General features: G+C 36.8%; 1 pseudogene; it reads left to right on the top strand.

Moving 5' to 3' along the window:
* Positions 1 to 2553: 2553 nt before the first annotated feature.
* LOC122358179 lies at positions 2554 to 13679 on the top strand (annotated as a pseudogene).
* Positions 13680 to 14748: the final 1069 nt, after the last annotated feature.

Raw genomic sequence — 14748 nt, 5'->3', positions numbered from 1 at the left:
AAGATCTTGACCTCAGATGCCACTTTTCATTAAAAGAACTGCTAGATCTGTCGTTTATTTAGATCTTTATTAAGAGTTCAGGCAACACGCTAATAAGAAACATTCACGCTATTCAAGAGCTGCTCTTTGTGCTCTCAGACATCCTGTTTATTAAATGGGGGGTCGACACTGTTATGACAACCTGTTATCCTGTTACTTTTTCTTTGGAAATAAACATTAGGAGCGTTCGGCGGCCATATATTAGTAGTCTATTGTGTCTATGTGCTGTTCGAGGAATGGTGTGACTGTGAGACCTCTCAGGAATGAGGAATGCACAATACTCCAAATGTATGTTACATCTAGCACCTAGTTATCCCCTGCCTAATGCTGTCAGAAACCTTTCAATAACTACTTTTATCACAGCTGTCTCTTGTTGAAACCGGAATGATGGATGTGCTTACATGTTGTGCCTCCTTTTAAGAAAACATAGGTAGGCATCTTTATTTTGGTTTGGTAAAACTTAAAAAGTTGTACACATTAGTCAATAAAATAGTGCTTATGTTCTAATTTAAAAATGTTACTAATGGTCAGTACTTTTACAGTATTTATAAGTGTTCAAATGATTTGTTAATTTATAGAGATGTATTATATTTAATATCTTGGTTAGTGTTCATTTCTAGATATACTAGAACATTTATAATATTTAAAGTTATAGATGTTGTATATAAAATAATAAGTAACAATAACATTTATATTTAATTATAAAAAAAGCATTATAAATTTAAAATGCCTTCTTTAATGCTTTAATCTTATTGATTGACCTTTAAAATGAATATTAAAATATATTACACTATAAAAAATGCTGGGTTAAATACAACCCAGTGCTAGGTAAAATATGGACAAACCAATGTTTTTCAACCAACCTGGGTAGTAAAACAACCTTCTGGGTAGTAACCCAACCGCTGAAGTCAAAACAACCCAATCATTGTCCATATTTTACCCAGCCCTGTGTTGTATTTAAAATGCAAGCATTTTTTTGTGTATCTTATAATCAGAAGATTCATCCCACATATTGCTAAGCTTAGCCTATTGAATGTAATTAACTCTGCTCTGGAGTGACAGGAACATCAAAAAGGTGTTAAAGGTGTCTATACTGAGATGGCTGGGAATCTGCTGCATTAGTGATGTCTTCTGATAATCTCTGCTACAAGAACCATCAGCACCCCTGTCTGCCACCATATCCTTGGACACTATAACAATGGCTTCCAATGAGGCCTTTCTATTTCAAAATTCACATACTTTCCAGTATCAAACAAAACAATGCAAAACACAATGGTATTGACATTTAGGATACTGGACTTTTCTAATTTTGTTTTACCTTCTTTTGCTCACTAGGGCATTCATTTGATCAAAATACAGTAAAACAGTAATATTGTGATACAAAAATATCAATAAAACCCTTGGATTTAAATTTTTCATTGTAACAAATTTTAATTAGTATAAAATATAGTTAATTCTTGTGATGACAAAACTGAATTTTAAGCAACCACAGCCCACAATTCTTTAGAAATCATTCTAATATGCTAATTTGGTGCTCAAAAATTTATTATTATCAATGTTTCTTTTTTTTTCTTCTTTTATAACAGTAATATAAAACAAAAAGCTGTGCACATTTAGAACCCACCCCAATTATTATCAGTGTTAACAGTTCTTATGTTCGATAACTTTTGAAATAGAAATATTTTCTAACTTATTAAATGTCTTCACTGTAATTTATCAATTTATTGTATCCTTCCTAAATGAAAGTTTTAATTCCTTAAAAATGTACTGAGCTCAAACTTTTGAACCGTAGTGTATTCATGATTTCATATGTATATGAAAATGTAAAATAAATTTGGTCATTTATTAAAAGGTCAGTAGGGTTATGACTATTCTGTCATCATTTACTCCCCTTCTTCTTTAATTTAACTTCCTGTATGTTCAATTCACTTTAAATTTAATCTCATATGATGAAAGGAACTTAGTTATCAGATTCTGAATTGTGCACAGTCCTGCTGTGTCCTACCATAAATGTAAAGTAATTTGGCATATTATGGCTTTAGTTGTATTGCACTGTAAATAGAGCAGTAAATGTGACCTTGGCCACTGTGCTACGTGCTTGGATGTGTCCATGTGAGCGTGAGTTCTCCAGAGTGCAGCAGTCTAAAGCTGATGCTGGGCCTGTTCAGCTGACAGGGTGGGGCACACGAAAGGAGGGACAAAAACTAAAAGACTAAAGCACTTGGCTTGATTTAACCACAGTATCAGCATAGTGGATACTGAACCTGAGGAAAGGCCAGGCCCCCACACCTCCGAAACACAGTGTCCCGGTCTGGACCATAACAAAACTACAGATAAGAGAGGGGCCTAGATAAATAAATGAGTGAGTGATAGGTGAAGGGCCAAAGAATCAGAGACAGAGAATAATTATTCCTGTGACTCACATGAAAGATATTCAGCATTCCTGGCCATCAGCCCGAAACCTCACAATGGTGCACCTCTAAGTGCCAGGGCACCTAAAGATTGGCTTGTTTCAGTGTGTTTGATGTGCTTACGCCAGGAGGGGGGCTCACAGGTCAGCTGTCCTTGGCCTTATAGGGTTAGGGCAATCGAGGTTATAAATCCCATCTCTGCTGTTGTGCTGAATCTCAGCATCCTGTCCGTTGGTCCCAGAGGGTTTTTTTTTGTGTATGTTTTTTTTTCCATAGCTATTTTGCTATTGCTGCAACATTTCTATGCTATATTTATCATTAAATGTAGTTCATGGGTATATTTTGCTCTGTATTTTAGGTGGAATCAGAAACACCTGGAGCCTCCATTAGCATCTGCTATCTGCCAATAACCTAATCGGTAATTCATGTTAGCGATGCAAGCGCTGGGTAAGACTGAAATTGACTTAAACTGCATTCTTACAAGTTCTTGTATTTTACAGCTGAAGGTTAACTATGGGTGATGCTGAAATGGCAGTTTTTGGGCCCGCAGCCCCTTACCTGCGGAAGTCTGAAAGGGAGCGCCTAGAGGCGCAGACTAAACTCTTTGACTTAAAGAAGGAATGCTTTGTTCCGGATCCAGTCGAGGAGTTTATTAAAGCCAGCATCACAAGTCGAGAGGGTGACAAAGTCACTGTGGAGACACAAGGAGGGAAGGTCAGTGCAAAAACAACAGAGTTTTCGATCTGTTATGAACACCAAAAAAGTCAGCACCAAAGTTCATCTGAGTGTTTGATAAGCCACTATACAATTTAGATTATTATTTGAGATAATTACTGATATGAACTCCTTTTACATAGATATACAATATGTAATATGCATACATTTAAAACCATGTTATAAGGGTACATTTTTAAGGAGTCTTCAATTCTCTAATTCTTTAAATAGGCTACATAATAAACAATGCAATGAAGAGATTTACAATATACAGTTCGATAACAACATTGTACAGTTTGATAAATAATCATCTAAACCAGTTTTTTTTTGCACAAACCTTGTTGTTAGTTATACCTTCTGATAAATTAAATAAGTAAGCAACACTAACACATACATACTTTCTATATATTATTATTATTGATTCATTTTTTTAAATAATTCTTTTTTTTATCATTATCTCATGTTATTGAAAACAACTGAAACCTAAAAAAATATTTTTTTGTACATATTTGTGTTTTAAAAATATACATTTTCATTCTGCTTAATTTGTCATTGACAATTTCACATTCCTGCAATTTTCTTGGTCTGTTGAGCTGAAAGACTTTAAACTTTTTTCTTTAATTGTTCAGACTATCACTGTCAAAGAGAGTGATGTTCTGCAACAGAATCCCCCCAAATTTGATAAAATCGAAGACATGGCAATGCTGACCTTTCTCCACGAGCCAGCTGTGCTGTATAATCTCAAAGAGCGCTATGCAGCATGGATGATCTATGTGAGTATACAGGAATCTCAGCTTGCTTGAAACCAAACCTTTAACTTTAGCTGAAAACTCTACTAACGTTTCTGTTCTACAGACCTACTCCGGGTTGTTCTGTGTCACGGTCAACCCTTACAAGTGGCTGCCAGTGTACAATCAGGAGGTGGTTATAGCCTACAGAGGGAAGAAGAGGAGTGAAGCTCCTCCACACATCTATTCCATCTCTGATAATGCCTACCAGTACATGTTGGCAGGTGATACTCACAAAAATAACCAAACCAAACAAAAAAGATAAAATACAAAAATAATGAATATTTCTGTTATTCTCTACAGACAGAGAAAACCAGTCTATTCTTATCACGTAAGTACAAAACATACCACATGCAAAACATTATAACTACTTTTGAATTTACATAGACATAGTAATCCTTTGTAAATGCATTAAAGAGATAGTTTGCACCAAAATAAAAATTGTGTAATACTCACCTACTTGGCATTGAAAGCTATGTGGCTACTACTTCTACAAAGACATCTTGTAGAAAGTCTAGGTGTTTCTTTTCCATACAACGCTTGTAGTATCTAAAAATGTTACTTTACTAAGTTGCAAATTGCAGATTTTTTTAAAATTTACCTCTACACCTTGCAAATTTAGAAAAGATCCATTCAGGTCACAGAGATTTGTACATTTTTGTCATGTCATCCATTTCTCACAACTATACTGTTTTTATTTATTTAGTGGAGAGTCCGGAGCTGGGAAGACTGTGAACACTAAAAGAGTCATTCAGTACTTTGCCAGCATTGCAGCAAGTGGGGGGAAGAAGGACGCATCTGCTCAGAACAAGGTTCCATGCTAATGAAGGCACAAATATAAATTTGCTTTTAATGCAACCTGTTTTAAAAATGTTCACACCTTCTTTTGTGATTTGATTTCCTCATCTAGGGGACCCTGGAGGATCAAATCATCCAGGCTAACCCTGCCTTGGAGGCATTTGGTAATGCTAAGACCATCAGAAATGACAACTCCTCAAGATTTGTAAGTGAATATGTAGTAAATCAACATTGCTGAGCATAGTCAATTTCATATAATATAATATATATATAATATATATAAAAACATAATATAAGATGACTAAAATGGCTCTTCTACCTTTCTTATTAGGGAAAATTTATTCGAATTCACTTTGATACAAGGGGAAACTGGCATCTGCTGACATTGAAACATGTATGTTTTTTCTCACAAACAATCATAAATAATCATTTATTAAGTGAAAATGAAAACAATAGGTTAAAGTGTACTACTGCATAAAACAGTGTTCTTTCTATCTGTAAAGATCTCCTGGAGAAGTCCCGTGTGATCTTTCAGTTAAAGGCTGAAAGAGACTATCATATATTCTATCAAATCTTATCCAACAAAAACCTGAGATCCTTGGTGAGCAAATTAAGCAATCTCAAATACTTATATATATATATATATATATATATATATATATATATATATATATATATATATATATATTTGTAATCTTTAACTCTCTCTTCTATTAAACCTGTATAAACAGAGATGTTACTAGTGACAGCAAACCCCTATGACTACTCATTCATCTCTCAGGGAGAGACTACGGTTGCTTCCATTGATGATGCTGAGGAGTTAATGGCAACCGATGTGAGTAGCTGGTTACAAACCATAAAGATCTTTGACCACGTAATAAGCCATGTCATGCTTTAAGGCAGTCAAATAATAATATGGTTTCTACTTTCACAGAGTGCCTTCGATATATTGGGCTTCACACAAGAGGAAAAGAACTCTGTGTACAAGCTGACTGGAGCCATTATGCACTATGGTAACATGAAGTTCAAGCAGAAGCAGCGAGAGGAACAAGCAGAAGCTGATGGGACTGAAGGTAAGAAATGAAAGCTACCTTTCAAATGGCATTACCTTTGGGAACAGCTGTATTTAAGTGATGTTTTATTTAAGAAATCTTGATTTTCAGATGCTGACAAATCAGCATATCTAATGGGTCTGAATTCTGCTGACCTCATCAAGGGTCTATGTCATCCAAGGGTCAAAGTTGGAAACGAGTGGGTAACCAAGGGACAAAATGTCCAGCAGGTAAGTAGTCATAATCAAGCTGACAACAACTGGAGAATGAAAAAGCAATCAAACCAAACTTTTATTAATTGATTGTTTCAGGTGAACTATGCTGTTGGTGCCTTATCAAAAGCGGTATATGAGAAAATGTTCCTGTGGATGGTGGTCAGAATCAATCAGTCTCTGGAGACAAAGCAGCCTCGCCAATACTTCATTGGAGTGCTGGACATTGCTGGCTTTGAGATCTTTGAAGTGAGAACTGAATGCTTAGCTTAACACACAATAAATTAGACCTCAGCATTTCAAGTATCTATTTTATTCATATATAAAACTGATGCTTGTACAAACTGATTACAGTTCAACACTTTTGAGCAACTCTGTATCAACTTTACCAATGAGAAACTGCAACAGTTTTTCAACCACCACATGTTTGTGCTGGAACAAGAAGAGTATAAGAAAGAAGGGATTGAATGGGTGTTCATTGACTTCGGTATGGATTTGCAGGCCTGCATTGATCTCATTGAGAAAGTGAGTCAGCAAAAGTTTTAAAATAAGTATTACAATTAAATTATTTATTATATTAAATATATGCATTTCTTTGACTTCTTTTCTCCATTCCTGATTCTTTCAGCCTATGGGCATCATGTCCATCCTTGAAGAGGAGTGCATGTTTCCCAAAGCCAGTGATGCAACATTTAAAGCAAAGCTTTATGACAACCACCTTGGGAAATCAAGCAACTTCCAGAAACCCAGGATAGTGAAAGGGAAGCCAGAGGCTCACTTTGCCCTGGCTCACTACGCTGGGATAGTGGACTACAACATCAACAACTGGCTAGTGAAGAATAAGGACCCCCTCAATGAGACTGTGGTTGGATTGTACCAGAAATCCTCACTGAAGTTGTTGTCTTATCTATTTGCCAACTATGCAAGTGCAGAGTCAGGTGTGCAAAAAATTACACTTTCAATTTAAAGTGATGTAAGGTCATGAAAAAAATTAACTCGTCACCTTTATAAATAACTCCTAAAACTCAAGACTTTTATATTTTGTCCAGCCATGGCTGATGGGAAAAAAGAAAAGAAGAAGAAAGGATCATCTTTTCAGACAGTGTCTGCACTTCACAGGGTATGTTAAAGCCTGCCAATACCTAAAATCTCTAAAAACTATTTGGTCTGTCCTAGACAAATGTGCTAAAAAGTCTATCCTTACAGGAGAATCTCAACAAATTAATGACCAACCTGAGATCAACTCATCCTCATTTTGTACGGTGCATCATCCCCAATGAGACAAAAACTCCTGGGGCGATGGAGAACCCTTTGGTCATGCATCAACTGCGCTGTAATGGTGTACTGGAGGGCATCAGGATTTGCAGAAAAGGATTCCCCAACAGAATCCTGTATGGAGACTTCAAACAGAGGTACCACTAAAACAAATGACTAGAAGTTGCAGCAAAAATTGGTAGTTGTTTCTTAAATACTTCTTTCTGTGATTCTGCAGATATCGGATCTTAAACCCTGCAGCTATCCCTGAGGGACAGTTCATAGACAGCAAGAAAGGAGCAGAGAAACTGCTAAGTTCTCTTGATATAGACCACCAGCAGTACAGGTTTGGACACACTAAGGTACGTCTTGGAAGACTGGGAATGTGCAAAATGCTGAGAAAAAAAAAAAACTTAGTAAGTTAGTGAACTTAACGTCCATTATTATTTCAGGTATTTTTTAAGGCTGGTCTTTTAGGCCAACTGGAGGAGATGAGAGATGAGCGTCTATCAAAAATAATCACTGGAATTCAAGCTAGGTCTAGAGGCCTTCTTTCGAGGGTTGAATACCAAAAGATGGTAGAACGCAGGTAACAATTATCTCATGCTTGAAACTTAGTCTAGCAATGTGTGTTATATTTGCTGTTCTATTTTAAAAGACATTTCATTATATTTTTATGCATTCTCCACAAATCAAAAAAGGGATGCCTTGCTTGTGATTCAGTGGAATGTACGTGCATTCATGAGTGTCAAGAATTGGCCGTGGATGAAACTCTTCTTTAAAATTAAACCATTACTGAGATCTGCTGAAGCAGAAAAGGAAATGGCCAATATGAAAGAGGAGTTCTTGAAGCTTAAGGAAGCCTATGCAAAGTCTGAGGCTCGTAGGAAAGAACTTGAAGAAAAAATGGTTACTCTTCTTCAAGAAAAGAATGACCTCCAACTTCAAGTGCAGGCGGTATGTTTGTAAGACTTCATTAATAAGAGATGTGAATAAACTGTAATATGTACCTTTTTGCATTAATCTTTTCAATGCAAACAGGAACAAGATAATCTCTGTGATGCTGAAGAGAGGTGTGAAGGTCTGATCAAAAACAAGATCCAGCTTGAGGCAAAAGCCAAAGAGCTCACAGAACGACTTGAGGATGAGGAAGAGATGAACGCAGAGCTGACAGCTAAGAAGAGAAAGCTGGAGGATGAGTGCTCTGAGCTGAAGAAAGATATTGATGATCTGGAGCTGACTCTGGCTAAAGTGGAGAAAGAAAAACATGCTACTGAGAACAAGGTTTATTAACTGTGAAAAGGAATGTTAATTTCTCATTAAACACTTAACTAATATTAGCTTTATATACACAGGTGAAGAACCTGACAGAGGAAATGGCAGCTTTAGATGATATCATTGCTAAATTAACAAAAGAGAAAAAGGCCTTGCAGGAAGCTCATCAGCAGACACTCGATGACCTGCAAAGTGAGGAGGACAAAGTCAACACCCTCACCAAGGCCAAAGCAAAGCTAGAGCAGCAAGTGGATGATGTGAGAAATTATTATTATTAAGTAAATTTGGTTGTTGTTGGAGCATATTTGTTGCAGCAATTTTTTAAATCTTTTTTGTTAAACTGGTTAGCTTGAAGGATCTCTAGAGCAAGAAAAGAAAATCAGAATGGATCTAGAAAGAGCCAAAAGGAAACTTGAAGGAGACTTGAAGTTAACCCAGGAGAGCATAATGGACCTGGAGAATGACAAACAGCAGCTTGAAGAACGACTGAAGAAGTTAGACCAACTACTTTATTAGCAGATTACTGTTGTTTCAGATGTTTAAATATGCTAATGATAAAAAGACCATCATTTCATTTTCAGAAAAGACTTTGAAATCAGTCAGCTCAACAGTAAAATTGACGATGAGCAAAACATAATTATACAACTGCAAAAGAAACTCAAGGAATTGCAGGTATTTTAAATGACCAAACTTAATGATCTCTTCTTATGAACTGTGCATTTTAGAATGAAAAAACTCAACTTTTGTTTTGTGCAAGGCTCGAGTTGAGGAGCTAGAAGAAGAGCTTGAGGCAGAAAGAGCTGCCAGAGCCAAGGTGGAAAAACAAAGAGCAGATTTAGCCAGAGAGCTGGAGGAGATCAGTGAGAGACTGGAGGAGGCTGGAGGAGCTACAGCTGCTCAGATTGAGATGAACAAGAAACGAGAGGCAGAGTTTCAGAAACTTCGCAGAGACCTTGAAGAGGCCACTCTGCACCACGAGGCCACTGCCGCCACACTGAGGAAGAAACAAGCTGACAGTGTGGCAGAACTTGGAGAGCAGATAGACAATCTGCAGAGAGTTAAGCAAAAACTGGAAAAGGAAAAAAGTGAACTCAGACTTGAGTTGGATGATGTGGTCTCCAGCATGGAGCACATTGTCAAGTCTAAGGTGAAAACACAAGGTTTTTCTTCATTATTTAAAAAAGCTCTGTCTTATATCCATACTAATGCATTTTTAAAAAATAGACCAACATGGAGAAAGTTAATCGAACTCTGGAAGATCAAATGAATGAGTTCCGAAACAAGTGTGAGGAAAATCAAAGGACCCTCAATGACTTTACAACCCATAAGGCAAAACTTCAGGCAGAAAATGGTAAATCAACAATTTTGTCATAACTATAAAATAGTGACAACTGTATGATAACATTTTGCCCATTCTGTTCAATACATTAGATGAATATGCAAGACAGTTAGAAGAAAAGGAATCATTAATCTCTCAGCTCACAAGGGGCAAAAACTCCTTTAGTCAACAACTGGAAGACCTAAAAAGGCAGTTAGATGAGGAAATTAAGGTAATACACTTGTATTTGTACTACTTGTCATTTGTAATCTTATGTAACAAAGTAACCAAACAAATCTTTTCCAGGCGAAGAATGCTCTTGCACACGCACTGCAATCAGCCCGTCATGACACAGATCTGCTCAGAGAGCAGTATGAGGAGGAGCAGGAGGCCAAAGCAGAGCTTCAGAGAAGCATGTCTAAAGCTAACACTGAGGTGGCTCAGTGGAGAACCAAGTATGAAACTGATGCCATCCAGAGAACGGAAGAACTGGAGGAAGCCAAGTAAGATATTAAACAATTATATCTCCATGGGCATGAATGTGGATATTGGGACCACCTCAAAAAAACCCCAGCATTAACTGCCCCATCCTACTTCTGTGTCCTGTGTTGATTTATACAAAGAAGTGAAGGCTCAGCATGTTTTATCTGTTCTACCATATAACCGTCAACTTCAAGTTCTACTTTGCAACAGTTTGTTATTTTAATTACTTCTATGCAGGAAGAAACTGGCTCAGCGTTTGCAGGAGGCTGAGGAGGCTGTGGAGGCAGTGAATGCTAAATGCTCTTCCCTTGAAAAAACTAAACATAGACTTCAGAATGAAATTGAAGATTTGATGGTGGATGTGGAGAGAGCCAACACTGCTGCTGCAGCTTTAGACAAGAAACAAAGAAACTTTGACAAGGTAGTATTTAAACCAGAAAAAGACAATATTTACACAAGACTAATAATTGTATGTATTTATCCATATAAAGAAATAAAAAATTCGGAACAGATTTAGGTTTAAGCCTACTTTAATATGACTAATAGTAAAATTACCAAAATTACGAAACAAAACAAATGGATGCATTTTTGACTTATTAAATAAACATTAATCCTAGAAATGTAATTCAACAATTTTTTCTTTGTAGGTTTTATCTGAATGGAAGCAGAAGTATGAGGAGTCTCAATGTGAACTGGAGAGTTCTCAGAAGGAAGCCAGATCTTTGAGCACAGAACTGTTCAAGCTGAAGAACTCCTATGAAGAATCTCTGGATCACCTGGAGACTATGAAGAGAGAAAACAAGATTCTACAAGGTTTCTTCATTGCTGTTTTGCATTATTGCACAAAATTATGGTCGCACTTTATTCTGATAGTCCACTTTAGACATTCTACTAACTATAAGGAACTTTGTAACTACATGTTAACTCATTTTCATTCATTTTAAAATACATGTCTATTAACTCTTTAGACTGTTATGGTAGGTTTAGGGTTATTAGAATAAGTTGACATATCCTTGCAAAGTTTCTCATAGTATGTATGTTGTGGACCCAACAAAATAAAATGTGAGAAGACAGTCTACTATTACTCTAAGACTACTAGTTGACATGCAAAAATACATATGTAAAATCGACTATTGAAATAAAATGTTATCATTAATTACATGTTTGATGATGATAAATAACATTAATGTTATTTCTTCTTATAGAGGAGATCTCTGACCTGACTGAACAGCTTGGTGAGGGTGGAAAGACAATCCATGAGTTGGAGAAGGTTCGTAAGCAGCTGGAGCAAGAAAAGGCCGAGATACAAGCTGCTCTGGAAGAGGCTGAGGTAGGAGTGTGGCCACAAACAATTTGGATGAAAAAGTGCAATGATGACATGAGTAAGCTTATTCTGTTTACCACAGGGATCTCTGGAGCACGAGGAGGGTAAAATCCTTAGGGCCCAGCTAGAATTTAACCAGATAAAGACTGACATTGAGCGCAAGCTGACTGAGAAAGATGAAGAAATGGAGCAATCTAAGAGAAACCTACAGAGGACCATAGACACCTTGCAAAGTGCTCTGGAGTCTGAAACTCGTAGCAGGAATGAAGCTCTCAGGATAAAGAAGAAGATGGAAGGAGATCTAAATGAAATGGAGATCCAGCTGAGCCAGGCTAACAGACAGGCAGCCGAGGCTCAGAAACAACTCAAGTCTGTTCAGGCCCATCTAAAGGTAAATCAAATGTGTTACTATTTCATAATTAACTTTGTGTGTCTATATAACCCACCACTTACCTTCATGAAAAATTCTGTAGGACTCCCAACTTCAGCTGGATGACTCTCTTCGGGCCAATGATGATCTGAAGGAGAACACTGCCATTGTAGAAAGACGTAATACATTGCTTCAGGCTGAACTGGAGGAGCTTAGGGCTGTTTTGGAACAAACAGAGCGTGGACGCAAACTTTCTGAGCAAGAACTGCTGGATGTCACTGAGAGAGTACAGCTTTTGCATTCTCAGGTAAATCACGAAGAGTCTTTTATTTGTTATAAGTCTAGATATTTGTTGTAAGGTTATAAAATGTCCCTGTAACACAAACACAATTTCACAAACAGAACACCAGTCTCATAAACCAAAAGAAGAAGCTGGAGACTGACACATCCCAGCTTCAGAGTGAGGTGGAAGAGGCAGTGCAAGAATGCAGGAACGCTGAAGAAAAAGCCAAGAAGGCTATAACTGATGCTGCCATGATGGCTGAGGAGCTGAAGAAGGAGCAGGACACAAGTGCTCACCTGGAGCGTATGAAGAAAAACATGGAGCAGACCATCAAGGACCTGCAGCATCGCCTGGATGAAGCAGAACAAATTGCTATGAAGGGAGGCAAGAAACAAGTCCAGAAACTGGAGGCTAGGGTGAGTCGACAGTCCGTTCTTGCTCATTTAGGACAACATAAATATAACAATGTCTAATGCACTTCTACTGGATCACTTGTAGGTAAGAGAGCTGGAATGTGAAGTTGAATCTGAACAGAAGAAAAGCAGCGAGTCTGTTAAGGGGATCCGTAAATATGAACGCCGCATTAAGGAACTGACATACCAGGTGGGATTAGATGATTTAGACTACACAAGCAAGTGTTTAAGCCTAATAAGGATCAGAATAACACCAAATGAATCCTTACTTGTATGAACCTAGACTGAAGAGGACCGTAAAAACATAGCCCGTCTTCAGGATTTGGTCGACAAGCTGCAACTAAAAGTCAAGGCTTACAAAAGAGCGGCAGAGGAAGCTGTAAGTGATGTTGAAATTCAGTCTGTGTGGATGGTATCGCCTAAAGTATATAGACGATTGATGTGTCATGTTTTCCACCTGTAATAGGAAGAACAGGCAAACATTCACCTTGGCAAATTCCGTAAGCTGCAGCATGAGTTAGATGAAGCAGAGGAAAGGGCTGATATTGCTGAATCTCAAGTGAACAAACTACGTGCGAAAAGTCGTGATGTGGGGCCAAAGGTACAGTAGACACAATAACTTTTTCATTAATTAAAATATTCATAAAAAATTATTCATAATAAAGTTACTTGATGTCAGTTTGCATAGGACATACCCCACTCTTTTAATAGCCAATACGTCAGACAGACATATTGATGATATTTTAATTACACATTAAGTCATATTTGGTTTATTAAAAGAGAACTATGTATTTTTTTTGTAATACCTTTCCTAGTAACTAATGGATCAACATTTTTGTTCTCACAGAAAGGGTTTGATGAAGAATGAAGACTTTAAATCCTCTGAAATCACCTCTACACTATTGTGTTTCCTCACTTCCACGAAATAAAGTCACTCTGCATCTAGTCTGCATCTAGTTGTTTTGTGTGTATATGGAGATTACTGTGCTACTTTTATTTGGTCCAAGTTAGCACATCATATACAGTTGTGGTCAGAGGTGTTGGTTCCCTTTGTAAACATGAAAAAAAGGCTGTAAAAATAATTGTTTATCCATTTGATCTTTAATTTTAAAAATATTACAAATGAAAAAAATATACACAATAAAACTAACCTTTCATTTGAAGAAAATAATTTAAAACTCATTATGAAATAAATGTTTTTTTTCCTTAATATATGTTGGCCATGATTAATGGTACACTTGCATTCAATACTTTTGCATTATCTTTTTGTCAAAATAACAGCTCTGTGTCAACTATAATGCCCGATAAATTTGGACATGTGGTAAGAGACTATGCCTTCATCCAGAATCACTCTAGACCCTTCAGATTCCAGCTGAAATTTTTTGATCATTGTGCTGTTCTAAAACCCAGTCTTGGCCCATTATAAAATTTCTTGCATTGAGAGTCAGTTTTCCATTTTGTATCTGTTGGCATTTAATTGAATTCATGATGCCTTAGACCTGAACAAGATCCTCTTGCAGAAATATAGGCCCAAAACATAAAAGATATATTTCATTGTACACATGGTATATTTTTACTCCTGTGTTTACCATACTTGAGTATTTGCTGCCAAAAAGCTTGTTTTTTAGGTTTAGCTAAGAATAGAATCTAGTCCGCTTTGAGGCAGCAGTAATGTCGAGCAAATTAATATGTTTTTTTTTCCAGCTGAGAGCATTTTTTTTCTTGAAACCCATCAGTTTATGAAATCAAAAACATCTTATGAAGATGTAAGTGCTGTCTGTTTTTTTAAAAGGCTTTCCAACCCCAAGACTCAGCTATTTTCTGCAATTCCAATCGTTGGAGAGACTTTGGTCACTCAAACTCTCCTCCTTGCCTTTTATAATATTAACACACATTCTCTTCTTGGCAGATTTGTAGTATTTCTGTTGTTCATAGTAATTTTACCTGATGGTGTAAATTGGGATTTGCAATGCTTTAGCTATTATCTTCGAGGCACTTTCTAATTTGTGAAGCT

The sequence above is a fragment of the Puntigrus tetrazona genome, chromosome 2 (genome assembly GCF_018831695.1).
Source record: "Puntigrus tetrazona isolate hp1 chromosome 2, ASM1883169v1, whole genome shotgun sequence".
In the NCBI taxonomy this organism is placed as follows: Eukaryota; Metazoa; Chordata; class Actinopteri; order Cypriniformes; family Cyprinidae; genus Puntigrus; species Puntigrus tetrazona.
Note: the sequence above shows the minus strand (reverse complement) of the source record. Positions and strands in the feature narration are given on the sequence as shown.